The sequence below is a fragment of the Oryctolagus cuniculus genome, chromosome 1 (assembly GCF_051225735.1).
Source record: "Oryctolagus cuniculus isolate XC-2025 breed Fujian yellow rabbit chromosome 1, ASM5122573v1, whole genome shotgun sequence".
In the NCBI taxonomy this organism is placed as follows: Eukaryota; Metazoa; Chordata; class Mammalia; order Lagomorpha; family Leporidae; genus Oryctolagus; species Oryctolagus cuniculus.
The window spans coordinates 93,949,102-93,963,154 of record NC_142867.1 but is presented as its reverse complement, the minus strand read 5'-3'; the positions used below and the strand labels follow the sequence as shown (position 1 = coordinate 93,963,154).

General features: G+C 42.2%; 1 protein-coding gene and 1 non-coding gene across 46 annotated transcripts in view; one reads left to right on the top strand and one right to left on the bottom strand.

The window, feature by feature from the left end:
• The window catches only part of LOC103349615 (uncharacterized), a 163,104-nt gene that overhangs the window by 116,210 nt on the left and 32,841 nt on the right, over nucleotides 1-14,053 (top strand). The gene's annotated exons all lie outside the window — the stretch shown is intronic.
• LOC127485012 (U6 spliceosomal RNA) lies at nucleotides 10,687-10,793 on the bottom strand. Its single transcript, XR_007912224.2, has one exon. It is a non-coding gene; the product is annotated as a U6 spliceosomal RNA (small nuclear RNA).

Sequence of the window (14,053 nt, the reverse complement as noted above, 5' to 3'; positions counted from 1 at the left end):
CCACCCATTTATTACTCGTCCATCAACTCGATATTCACAACATGTCTACCATGTACCAGATGCTATTTTTTGAAATAATTTTTTAAAATAATGAATTATTTATTTAAAATGTAGAGTTACAAAGAGAGAAGAAAGGGAAGCGAGATCTTCCAACTTCTGGTTTACTCCCTAGATGGTCACAATAGTGTGGACTGGGTTAGGCAGAAGCCAAGATCCTGGAACTATATACAAGTCTCATGTGTGGTTGGCAGGAACCCAAGCACTTTGGTCATCTTCCACTGCTTTCTGAGGTGCCTTAGCAGTAAGCTGGATTGTAAGTGGAACAGCCATATCTGATGGCAGGCAATGGCTTAACCCACTGAGCCACAACACTGGCCCTAGATCTGCACCAGGTACTATTTAACAGTAAACAGTGATCCCAGATCTTGAAAGAGACATGGACATCCAGATACAAGAAGCTCAAAGGACCCCAAGCAGACTCAACCAAAAAAGAGATTCTCCAAGGTATATTGTAGTCAAATTGTCAAGTTAGGAACAAGGAGAGTATCCTAAAGTGTCAAGTTACATGTAAAGGAAAACCAATTAGACTAACATCAGACTTCTCAGCAGAAACCCTAAATGCCAAAAACAGTAAGATAATATATCCAAAGTCTTAAAAGAAAAAACTTCTGGGGCCGGTGCAGTGGCACAGTGGGTTAAAGCCCTGGCCTGAAGTGCTGGATTCCCATGTGGGTGCCAGTTCGAGTCCTGGCTGCTTCTCTTCTGATCCAGCTCTCTGCTGTGGCCTGGGAAAGCAGTACATAATGGCCCACGTCCTTTGGCCTCTATACCCATGTTGGAGATCAGGAAGAAGCTCCTGGCTCCTTGTTTTCAGATTGGCACAGCTCCGCCCATTGTGGCCATCTGGGGAGTGAACCAGAGGTGGAAGACCTCTCTCTCTGTCTCTACCTCTCTCTGTAACTCTTTCAAATAAATAAAATAAGTCTTTTAAAAAAACTTCCAGCCAAGAATATTATATCCAGCAAAGCTATCCTTTAAAGGTGAAGGAAAAATAGGGTATTTTCCAGATAAGTAAAAAGAGAATTCACTACCACCAGACCAGCCTTACAAGATATCTTGAAGGGGGTCTTGCATTAGAAATAAATATCATGAAAACACACCTTTGTGGTCTAAGAAGATACATGGCATGATTTCAATCTTTTTAAATTTACCAAGACTTGATTTGTGGCCAACATACGGTCTACCCTACATGGTGTTCCATGTGCTGATGAGAAGAATGTGTATTCTGTAGCTGTTAAGTGCAATGTCCTGGCCGGCGCCGTGGCTCAATAGGCTAATCCTCCACCTTGCGGCGCCGGCACACCGGGTTCTGGTCCCGGTCGGGGCGCCGGATTCTGTCCCGGTTGCCCCTCTTCCAGGCCAGCTCTCTGCTATGGCCAGGGAGTGCAGTGGAGGATGGCCCAGGTGCTTGGGCCCTGCACCCCATGGGAGACCAGGAAAAGCACCTGGATCCTGGCTCCTGCCATCGGATCAGCGCGGTGCGCCGGCTGCAGCGGCGGCCATTGGAGGGTGAACCAACGGCAAAGGAAGACCTTTCTCTCTCTGTCTCTCTCTCTCTCACTGTCCACTCTGCCTGTCAAAAAAAAAAAAAAAAGTGCAATGTCCTGTAAATGTCGCTTAGGTCCATTTGCTGGAGAGCATGTTTCAACTTTGATGTATCTTTATTGATTTTCTGTCTGGATTATTAGTCCATTGATGAGAGTGGGGTATTGAAGTCACCCACTATTATTGTATTGGATTCTCTCTCCCTTTAGGGCTAATGGTATTTGCTGTATATATATCTCGGTGGTCTTGCATTGAGTGCATACATATTTATGATTGTTACATCTTCTTGTTGAATTGAACCTTTTATCAAAATATAATGTCCTTTATCTTTTTAGGGTTTTTTATTTAAAAGCTATTTTTTTCTGATATCAGGATAGCTTCACATGATTGTTTTTGGTTTCCGTTTGCCAAGTGTATCTTTTTCCAGCCCTTCACTTTCAGTCTGTGTGTATCTTTGTGAAGTGAGTTTCTTGTAGGCACCATAGAGTGGAATGTCTTGTTTTTTTTTTTTTATCCATTCAGCCAATCTAAGTCTTTTGGCTGGAGAATTTAATCCACTTACATTCAAGGTTAGCACTGATAGATAAGAACTGATATCTCTCAACTTATTGATTGGATACAGAAAAAGCAGTGTTAAAAGAAAAGTATGTAGCATTATGTCCTTACATTTTAAAAACAGAAATGTCTCAAACTAAAGGTCTAATGATGCATCTTAAAGACAGAAAAACAAGAATGAGCCAAACTCAAAATCAGCAAGAGGTGAAAAAAATAAGGATCAAAGCAGAAATAAATGAAATTGAAAACTAAAAAAAAAAAAATACAAAATATCATCAAAACAAAAAATTGGTTTTCTTAGAAGATAAGCAAAATTGATGAAGCCCTAGCCAGGCTAACAAAGAAAAAAGAGAAAAAATTCAAGTAAATAAAATTAGAGGTGAAAAAAAGAAATTCGGCAGCCAGTAATGTGGCATAGTGGGTTAAGCCACCATCTGAAGCCCCGGCATCCTATTTGGGGCTGATTCGAGTCCTGACTGTTCCATTTCCAATCTAGCTTCATGCTAATGTACCAGGGAAAGCAGCGGAGGATGGCTCAAGTGCTTGGGCCCCTCATTTATGTGGGAGACCTGGAAGAAGCTTCTGGCTCCTAGCCTCAGGCTGGCCCGATCCTATTATTGCAGCCATTTGGGGAGTGAACCAGCAGATGGAAGACCTCTCTCTGTCTCTATGATTCTACCTTTCAAATAAATATTGTTTTTTTAAAAAAGGAGACATTACAGCCAACACCACTGAAAAAACAAAGGATCATAAGAAACTACTATGAAAATTTCTATGCTAATAAACTGGAAAATCTCAAGAAAAGGGATAAATTCCTGGGTATACATAACCTATCAAGATCAAATTAAGAAGATGTTAAACAATCTAAACAGACCCATTACAAGCAGAGATTGATGCAGTCATCAAAAGTCTTATCAAGGAAAAGTCCTGGAGCTGATGACTTTACTACTGAATTCTACAAAACATTCAAAGAGGAGGTAACTCCAATACTCTTCAAACTATTCTAAAATACTGAATAGGATGGAACTCTGCCAAATTCTTTTTATGAAGCCAGAATCACTTTGATACCAAATTTAGACACAGATACAACACAAAAAGAAAACTATAGACCTATATCCTCAATAAACATAGATGCAAAAATTTTCAACAAAATACTAGCAAACCTAATCCAAAACCACATAAAAAGGATCATACATCACAATCAGGTGGGATTTGTCCCAGAAATGCAAAGGTGGTTCAACATTTGCAAATCAATAAATGTCATAGATCATATCAACAGAATGAAGAACAAAAACCATATGCTATCTCAATAGATGCAGACAAAGCATTTGATAAATTCCACACCCTTCATGATAAAAACTCCTCTGCAAATCAGGTTAGAAGGAACATATCTCAAAATTAGAAAGGCTATATACAGCAAACTAACAGCCAATATCCTACTGAATGCAGAAAAGTTTAAAGCATTTGCCCTCAGATCTAAGACAAGAAAAGGATGTCTATTTTGCCACTGTTTTTTTTTTTTCTTCCAAAGACATTTAATTCATTTGAAAGGCAGAGTAACACAGAGGCAGAAGCAGAAGCAGAGCGAGAGAATCCTCCATCCAGTTGTTCTCTCTGCAAATGGCCTCAATGGCTAGAGCTGGGCTGTTTCAAAGCTAGGAGCCAAAAGCCTGCTCCTGGTCTCCAATGTGGGCCCACAGACTCAGGCCATCCTACACCACTTTCCCAGGTGCACTAGCAGGGAGCTGGATAGGAAGTAGATCACTTGAGACTCAAATCAGTGCCTACATGGGATGTCAGCACTGCAGATGGCGGCTTCACCTGCTGTGCCACAGTGCCAATCCCCTACCGCCCTTATTCACTATAGTACTGGAGGTTTTAGCAAGGGCAAGTAGAGAGGAGAAAGGTATAAAGGGCATAAAAATTAACTGGAAAAGAGAAATTCAACATATCCATGTTTGCAGATAACATGATGTTATACATAGAAAAACCTAAACACTCCACAAAAAATCTGTTAGAATTGATAAACCAATCCAGTGAAGTTACAGGTTACAAAAAGCAACATTTAAAAAAAGAAGAAGAAGCTTTTGGAGCTAGTGCCACTTCCAGTCCAGCTCCCTGCCTGATGTGCCTGGGAAAGCAGTGGATGATGGCCCAAGAGCTTGGACCCCTACACCCACATGAGAGACATGGATGAAACTGGCTCCTGGTTTCAGCCTGGCCCTGCTCTGGCCATTGCAGCCATTTGGGGAATGAATCAGCAGTTAAAAGATCTCTTTTTCTGTCTAGACCCCCTTCTCTGTAACTCTGCTTTTCAATAAACAAAATAAATACTTTTTTTTTTTTTAAAAAAGAAGCTTTTAATACACTAATGACAGTGAAATCAAGAAAGAAATTCCAATCACAACAGCTAAAAAAAGGTATTTAGGAATAAATTTCACCAAATAAGTGAAAGATCTCAGCAATGAAAACCATCAAAACTTGATGAAAAAATCAGCAAGGACACAAAAAATATTACTTGCTCATAGATTGGAACAATGAATATCATTAAAATTTCTACACTACCTAAAGCAATCTACAGTTAAGTGCAATCCCTATCAAAATATCAATGACATTCTTTACAGAATTAGAAAAAAACAATTCTAAAACTTGTATGGGATCACAGAAGTCTCAGAATAGTCAAAGGGGTCCTCAGCAAAAAATATCAAGCTGGAATACCTGACTTCAAAGCATACTACAAAGCTATAATAATTAAAATAGCATGAGTGCCAGCATCTTATATGGGCACCAGTTTGAGTTCTGGCTGCTTCACTTCCAATCCAGCTATCTGCTATGGCCCGGGAAAGCAGTGGAAGATGGCCCAAGTCCTTGGGCCCCTGCACCTGCATGGGAGACCCAGAGGAAGCTCCTGGCTCCTGGCTTCGGATCAGCACAGCTCCGGCCATTGAGGCCAACTGGGGAGTGAACCAGCGGATAGAAAACCTCTTTCCCTCTGCCTCTCTTTCTCTCTGTGTAACTCTGACTTTCAAATAAATAAATAAATAAATAGAAAAAAACCATGCTTGGATCTCCAAAACGTTTCACACCAAGACAAACTTATCTTTAAATTCCATTTTCTCACAAACTTTTTGAAGTATCTTCATAAAGATAATGCACCAAGCTACTTATTCACTTTTTTAAAAAAAAAAAGAAAAAAGAGGAAAGTTATGTTTTAATTTAATACATGTTGGATAAAGCAGCTCCTGAAAGAAGCCAGCTTCAAAGTCTCATATGCATGGTATTTTAATATTCTTTATACCACCTCAAGAACCTTCCTTCTTCTTTATGCTTTTTTTTTTTTTTTGACAGGTAGAGTTATGGACAGTGAGAGAGAGAGAGACAGAGAGAAGGTCTTCCTTCCGTTGGTTCACTCCCATAATGGCCGCTACAGCTGGCGCTGCGCCGATCCGAAGCCAGGAGCCAGGTGCTTCCTCCCGGTCTCCCATATGGGTGCAGGGCCCAAGCACTTGGGCCATCCTCCACTGCACTCCCGGACCACAGCAGAGAGCTGGCCTGGAAGAGAAGCAGCCGGGACTAGAACCTGGCGCCCATATGGGATGCCGGCACAGCAGGCGGAGGATTAACCAAGTGAGCCATGGCGCTGGCCCCCCTTCATGATGGTTTAAAAGAAAAAGATTTATTTACTTGTTTGTTTGTTTATTTGAAAGGCAGAGTTACAAAGAAAGGTTGACAGAGAGAGATCTTCCATCTACTTGTTTGCTCCCCAAATGCCTGCAACAACCTTGGCTGGTCCAGGCAGAAACCAGGAGCCTGGCCCTCTAACCTGATCTCCCACATTGGTGGCAGGGTCTCAGGTACTTGGGTCATCTTCCGCTGCTTTCCTAGGTGCATTATCAGGGAGCTGGATGGGAAGCGGAGCAGCAGAGACTTCCATATGGGAAGCTGGTAATTAAAAGCAAAGGCTTAAGTTGCTTCACAATGCTGGCCCCTCACCTCAATTCTTAACATTGGTAAGACTATAATTTTTAAAATGTGCTTAAATGTTTTTCTGTGGGTGTGGGAGCTGTAGCACAGCGGGATAAGCTACCACTTGAGAGTCCCACATTCCATATGAGAGTGTTGGTTCAAGTCCCCGCTAATCCACTTTTGATCCAGCTCCCAGCCAATGCACCTGGGAGGCAGCAGATGATGGCCCAAGTACTTGGGACCCTGACACTCCTGTGGGAGATGTGGGTGGAATTCCAGGCTCCTGTTTTCAGCCTGGCCCAGTCCCAGCCATTGTGGATATTTGAGGAGTGAACTAGTGAATGAAAGATCTCACTCTTGCTATCTCTTACTCTCTCTCACTCTGCTTTCCAAATCAAATAAATAAATCTTTACAAAAAAAGTTTTCTTATTTCTGTTGCACACCACATAAACACTACAAAGTCAGCATTTAGCATTAATAAGCATGGGGTTCTGAGAAGCCTTTTATTCTTATTACAGAGTCTGACTCTGATTCTGATGTTTGACTGTGACGGTTTTCCAGTCCACCCGACTTTCCCTGCCCACATCTGGGCAAGTTGATAAGAAACGCTGGGTGCGTCTCCTTTGGCACTGAAAGGAAGTACAAGACATTCGAGCCTGGGGCCCCAGGAGAACCCCACCCCTGATCACAATAGAAACCAAGCCTTTCCCTGTTCTCTGGAGCCCTTCTTGAGCCTACGTGGGCGCCGCCCTGTTCTCCCCAGAAAGCCTTGTGATGTGATCATGAAACATTTTCATGCCCTCCAGCTGCAAGTACGGTATCATCCGTCTCCACTCGCAAACCAAGCTGGGTAGGGAGGGAAGGGTCCGCGCAGCCTGATTTTTCTGAAGTCAATGTAAAAACACACTTCACATGATCTTGATCACCTGCTAATTTGAGCATTTGTCTTATCTATATAGAAGGCTTCATTCAAGGTCAAACACGTTTTAAAAAGCTGGAAGATACCTTTGACAGAGTAAAGTGCAATTGTACCTTTGCATGAAAATGTTCCTGGAAAGGAAACACTGTTAGGGAAGTTGTGTGGCCCTGATTGTCGCGTCTGAGCCTGAGCAATGACATCACTGTAGATGCATTCTCAAGGTCACTAGTAGGTTAAGAGCTCTCCCATTCCTCATCTCTCCCCATGCCAGGATTTTCTCAGATCCCTTTGACTTCCCCTCCCTCCACTCTCTAATATACCATAAAGAAATATGAGCTAGGATCGGCGCCGCGGCTCACTAGGCTAATCCTCCACCTGCAGCGCCGGCACCCCGGGTTCTAGTCCTGGTTGGGGCACCGGGTACTAGTCCCGGTTGCTCCTCTTCCAGGCCAGCTCTCTGCTGTGGCCCGGGAGTGCAGTGGAGGATGGCCCAAGTGCTTGGGCCCTACACCCATATGGGAGACCGGGAGGAAGCACCTGGCTCCTGGCTTCGGATAGGTGCAGCGCCAGCCGTAGCGGCCATTAGGGGAGTGAACCAACGGAAGGAAGACCTTTCTCTCTCTCTCTCTCTCACTGTCTATAATTCACTCTCTCTGTCTCTCTCTCACTAACTCTGCCTGGCAAAAAAAAAAAAAAAAAGATAGATGAGCTAATTAAAAGTTAGTGGAAAACAAAATTAAAAGATGTTTATTTTGACATAAACCAAATTTGAAATCCATGTATAGTTTTTTCATAATATGCACTTACCATGAACTTTTAAAAATTCTGTATGCATGGGACTGGCACTGTGGCTCACTTGGTTAATCCTCTACCTGCAGTGCCGGCATCCCATATGGGCCCCGGGTTCTAGTCCCAGTTGCTCCTCTTCCAGGCCAGCTCTCTGCTGTGGCCCAGGAGGGCAGTGGAGGATGGCCCAAGTGCTTGGGCCCTGCACCCACATGGGAGACCAGGAGGAAGTACCCGGCTCCTGGCTTCGGATCAGTGCAGCACCAACCGTAGCGGCCATTAGGGGTGTGAACCAACGGAAGGAAGACCTTCTCTCTCTCTCTCTCATGGTCTAACTCTGTCAAATAAATTAAAAAAAAAGAAAACCTGTATGCATGGATTTCAACAAAATTTTGTACCAAAGTAAAAATATCTTTCAATTCAATTTTCCATTTTTTTGGAAAGTACCTTCCAATTTGACAAACTGTTTTGATTCTATTCTACCAAAAATTATTACCAGTATATGCCATTATGTTAAACAATTTGAATAATTCAAAATGCAGTAGCAGACATTTTTAAATATATATGTTTAGGGTAAAAACATGTAGGGTGGCTTTAAAATCGAAAAAATGTCCAGCCATCCTTTTGGTACAGATTTTTAACAACTGGTTAGTTCAGCTTCCATTCTGTTTTTTATATTCTAGGCCACCAATTTTTCAAGCCAAAGATTAGCGAGTAAAAGGGTCACCTAGACCTGAGCAAAAATCTGTTTCTGTGTCTGCTTCATTTGCGTCTGTCTGGCTGTTTTAGCTCTACCTTGCCAGGGTGCAAAACAACAAGATTTAAAGTTCTACTCTCAAAAGAAGACTTGGTCCCACCGGCACTTTCTTTTTCATTTTATTTGAAAGTCTGAGAAACTGAGAGAGAGATCTTCCATCTGCTGGTCCACTCCCCCAAATGCCTGCAACAGTCAGGGCTGAGAGTGTCCAAAGCCAAGATCCAAGAATACCATTTAGGTCTCTTTTGTGAATAGCATGGTCCCCAGGACTTGAGCCGTCACCTTCTGTCTCCCAGGGTACACATTAGCAGGAAGCTGGATCAGAAGCAGAGTAGCCTAGACTCAAATCAGGCACTGCAACATGGGATGGAGGCCTCCCAAGTGGCATCTGCTGTGCCAAATATCCCCCCTCCACCGGCAAATTGTAATGTGCTATTGTTTATGCATAAGATGGAAGGCTGCTCTAAGATCAGGTTTGCGTTGTTTATCACCTGTGTTGAGACCTGAAAAATTAAATGGATCCCTTTTTTAAATAGGAAGCATATGAACATAGATGTCATTTGTAATTAGTATACTGTTCTTTGTGTGTTGGGTTTTATACCCTGAAACTTCAGTCATCCTCGCTAGCTGTGGGGGGATTCATTACAGAAACTCCATGAATATCATACATGTTCAAGTCCCTTTCATAAAATGGCATAGTATTTTTTTTTAATAAATGTCAATTTACAAAGTGCAACTTTTGTATTGTTGTGGCTCCGCCCCCAACCTCCCTCCCTCCCTCAGCCCTCCCCTCTCCCACTCCCTCTCCCATCCTGCCCTTCATCGAGTTTCATTTTCAATCACCTTCCTATACAGAAATGGCATAGTATTGACATATAACCTACATGCATCCTCTAGAATATTCTAAATCATCTCAATTACTTATAATATCTCCTACAGTATAAATCTATGTAAATAGCTGTTATGCTGTATTTTTTAGGGATTTATGACACTCCCAAAAAGCCCATATATGTTCACTAGAGATGCAACTACTTCATGTAGTGCTCAGCATGCAACAAATTTAACCTTTGCTTAATTTTGAGAATGTTTTGTTAGTTTTACTTATTTATTTATGTATTTCAAAGGCAGAATGACAGAGAGAAAGGGAGAGACAGACAGAATCTTCCATCTGCTGCTCATTTACTCCTCAGATGCTCACAACAACCAGGGCTGGGGCAAGCTAAAACCAAGAGCCAAGAACTCCATCCGAGTCTCCCTCATGGGTATCAAGGACCCAGGTGCTTGATCCATCACCTGCTGCCTCCTGGGGTGCTCATTAGCAGGAAGCTGGATGAGAAGCAGAAGTGGGACTTGATCCGAGGCATTTTGATATGGGATGTGAGTATCCCAAACAGTGGCTTAACCCACTACACCATAACATTCAACCCTGTGGTTTTCAACTCACAGTTTGTTGAACCAACAGATGCGGAGTGCTGACTATAATTTTTTTCCCACCAACATGAATACCAAAAAATGTATTTGGTGATCAAATCTTGATTCTTCATTATAACTTACATATCATTATAAGTTTCAGTATATTATTAGTTTCAGCCTTTCAAAATATGCCTAAAACCTCAAATGTTATAAAACTTTATCTTTAGTAGTTGGGTGACAGGAACCCAAGCACTCGAGCTGTCATCTGCTGCCTCCCAGGCTAGGCAGTAGCAAGAATTTGGATCAGAATGGAGGCAGAACGACTCAAACGCAGGCACTCTGAACAAGATGCAGGCATCTCAAACTGTGGCTTATCCCATTGCACAACACCCAGCCTCCTTGCACACTTTATGGGGTAGGGTGCAATATTTCAACTGCTAAACACAGCACAGACCAACTACACCAGGCAACTAAACCTTCTACTTCCTGGACCACAGGCTTTAGCTACTCGACCAGAGAATACCAGAACACATGACCTTCACCCAACTGTGTTTACATACCTGTTATCAAATCCTCCCAACTCCACTCTTCCTAGCCTCCAGTAATCACTGCTCTAGATTCATGTGGACCACACACACACACACACACACACACACGTATCTTCCACATAGTACAGAAAACATGAAAAATATGGAAAGTGGCAGGAATTTGCAAGTCATCCTTACACAGGGACCATGCTTATCTTCTCCATATCATTCCAACTTTAGCGTATGTGCTACCAAAGCAAGCACCTGTCTGTATCTTACCAAGAGTTGCAGAAAATGACTCATGCCAGCCTCAACAAATCCCAAAGCACAAATCAACTGAAGGATCTGGGTTTCCCTTGGAGCAAGCAGGAAGCAGGACCAGACATCTGCACCAACAGCCTCAGTTCCAGTAATCCCCTCTCTCAATCTGTACTTCTAAATCCCAGATTCTTTTGCAAAGAGATCTGATAGGCCCGGAGCATAGTTCATCCTTGGCCAATTACCTATGGCCTCTGGGCAGGCCTGTAGGCTTGGCCCAGATGTTGGTAGTTCCCAGAAAGGGAGGGATGGTTTTGAGCAGGGCATGGGACTCAAAAGGCACCTGTTATATGCGTGTAACTGTTTTCTGTTTTTAATTTTTTTGTTTCGGTTTTTTTATTTTTTTAATTTTTTAATTTAATTTGATTTATTTTAGTTGTAGCAGTAAGGAACACATAACTTCAGAGAAATAAAGAATAGACTGAAAATATAAAATATTTATAGAAAATGGATATCTGAGTAAGCAACAAAATTGCATTAGTGATTTTTTAAACTTTTATTTAATAAATATAAATTTCCAAAGTACAACTTTTGGATTACATTGGCTCCCCCCTCTAATAAATTCCCTCCCACCCACAACCCTCCCATCTCCCACTCCCTCTCCCATTCCATTCACATCAAGATTCATTTTCAATTATCTCTATATACAGAAGATCAGTTTAGTATATACTAAGTAAAGATTTCAACAGTTTGCACCCACACAGAAACACAAAGTACTGTTTGAGTACTAGTTATACCATTAATTCACATAGTACAACACATTAAGGACAGAGGTCCTACATAGGGAGTAAGTGCACAGTGACTCTTTTAGTTGACTTAACAATTGACACTCTTATTTATGGTGTCAGTAATCACCCAAGGCTCTTGTCATGAGTTGCCAAGGCTATGGAAGCATTTTGAGTTTGCCAGCTCCAATCTTATTTAGACAGGTCATAGTCAAAGTGGAAGTTCTCTCCTCCCTTCAGAGAAAGGTACCTCCTTCTTTGATGGCCCATTCTTTCCACTGGGATCTCACTCGCAGAGATCATTCATTTATATATATATTTTTTGTTTTGTTTTGTTTTGTTTTGTTTTGTTTTAAACAGAGTGTCTTAGCTTTCCATGCGTGAAATACTCTCATGGGCTTTTTAGCCAGATCCGAATGCCTTAAGGGCTGATTCTGAGGCCAGAGTGCTGTTTAGGACATCTGCCCTTCTATGAATCTGCTGTGTATCCCACTTCCCATGCTGGATCATTCTCTCCATTTTAATTCTATCAGTTAGTATTAGCAGACACTAGTCTTGTTTATGTGATCCCTTTGACTCTTAATCCTATCATTATGATCAATTATGAACTGAAACTGATCACTTTGACTAGTGAGATGGCATTGGTACATGCCATCTTGATGGGATTGAATTGGAATCCCCTGGCACGTTTCTAACTCTACCATTCAGGGCAAGTCCAATTGAGCATGTGCCGAACTGTACATCTTCTCCCTCTCTTATTCCCACTCATATTTAACAGGGATCACTTTTCAGTTAAATTTAAACATCTAAGAATAATTGTGTGCTAATTAAAGAGTTCAACCAATAGTATTAAGTAGAACAAAAAATACTAAAAGGAATAAAGTAGTAAGTTGTTCCTCGACAGTCAGGACAAGGGCTGATCAAGTCACTGTTTCTCATAGTGTCCATTTCACTTCAACAGGTTTCCTTTTGGGTGCTCATTTATTCAGCTCAGTTCACAATATCTAAGACATGGAATCAACCTAAATGCCCATCAACATAATTTCTGGATAAAGAAATTATGGGATATGTACTCTATAGGATACTATACTGCAGTAAAAAAAAATGAAATCCTTTAATTTGCAACAAATGACAGGAATCTGGAAAACATCATGCTGAGTGAATTAAGCCAGTCCCAAAGGGACAAATATCATATGTTCTACCTGATCGGTGACAACTAACCGAGCACCTAAAAGGAAACCTGATGAAGTGAAATGGACACTATGAGAAACAATGACTTTTGTTTTTCATTTAAAAAAAAAAATTGATTTGAGAGACAGAGCTCCCATCCGCTGGCTCATTCACCAAATATCTGCAACAGTTGGGGCTGAAGCCCAAGCTGAGATCTGGGAATGTAATCCAAGCCCCTATATGAGTGACAGGAACCCAGTTTCTTCAGCTATCATTGCTATCTATCTGGGTCTGCATGGGCAGGAAGCTAGAATCAAGAATCAGAACTGGGAATCAAACCAACTCCCATGTGTGTGGGAAGCAACTGGGAGCAACTCGGACTAGACTAAGTTACTGGAATTAAGACTTATTCTATGCATCTGCTCTCCCACAATATGGCGCTGGGAGAGGAGGAAACAGCTTCTACACAGCTGCCTCCAGTTCAACCAATAAACAGCAGGACCTGCTCCTAGATTGGAGGAGGGCAGCGTACTCAGCGTGTGGGTAGCAGAGTTGGGATTGGTGGAAGAGGACTATAAAGGAGGAGAGAGACAACATGCACCAGGAACATCTATCTGAAGGAACACCTGTGCAGCCCCCGAGAGAGCCAGCCGGCGGTGTGCCACTCTCCTGCGGAAGTGGGGAAAGTGGCTAGGGGGAACCGCCCTTCCACGGAGGTGGAAGGGACGGTAGCCAACCCGGGAAGAACCAGCAGCAAACCCGGGGAGGGCCGAGCAGACGAAAGAACAGCGCAGGGTCCCGTGTCGTTCCTCCACGAAGACGGGGAGCGACACATGTGTATGCAGGCATCCGGTAGGCTAAATGCCCAGTCCTGTGTCCACCAAGTGTCCTAACATTTTTTCTCACAGTGTAGATGATGCTTCTAAATGCAACATCTAATTTTCCCCAAATTTAATCCTCAGGATTAACTCAGTCAATTCTGACTGCTTATAACAAGTATGTGAAATTACATATAAACACGTATAAAAAGGCCAAAAAATGTATTCCATTTGCATATGATAAACTTCCAAAAAGTTTTGTGATTTGTATGTAGTCTCATGTTGACTTCCTCATAGGGATTTAGGCTCATCCTAAACACTATACATCCCAGGCCAGGGAAGGTCGATGAGAGACAAAAAGAAGTCATCTGGAGGACTCTTGAGGAAACCAAAATTTTCCTCCTGCCAGCAACAAGAGATATAGCACAGCTGAAGCTCCCACAGCCAGCAAATGCCTGAGACTGGAAATTAGACTGTAAGGTGTATAGAACGG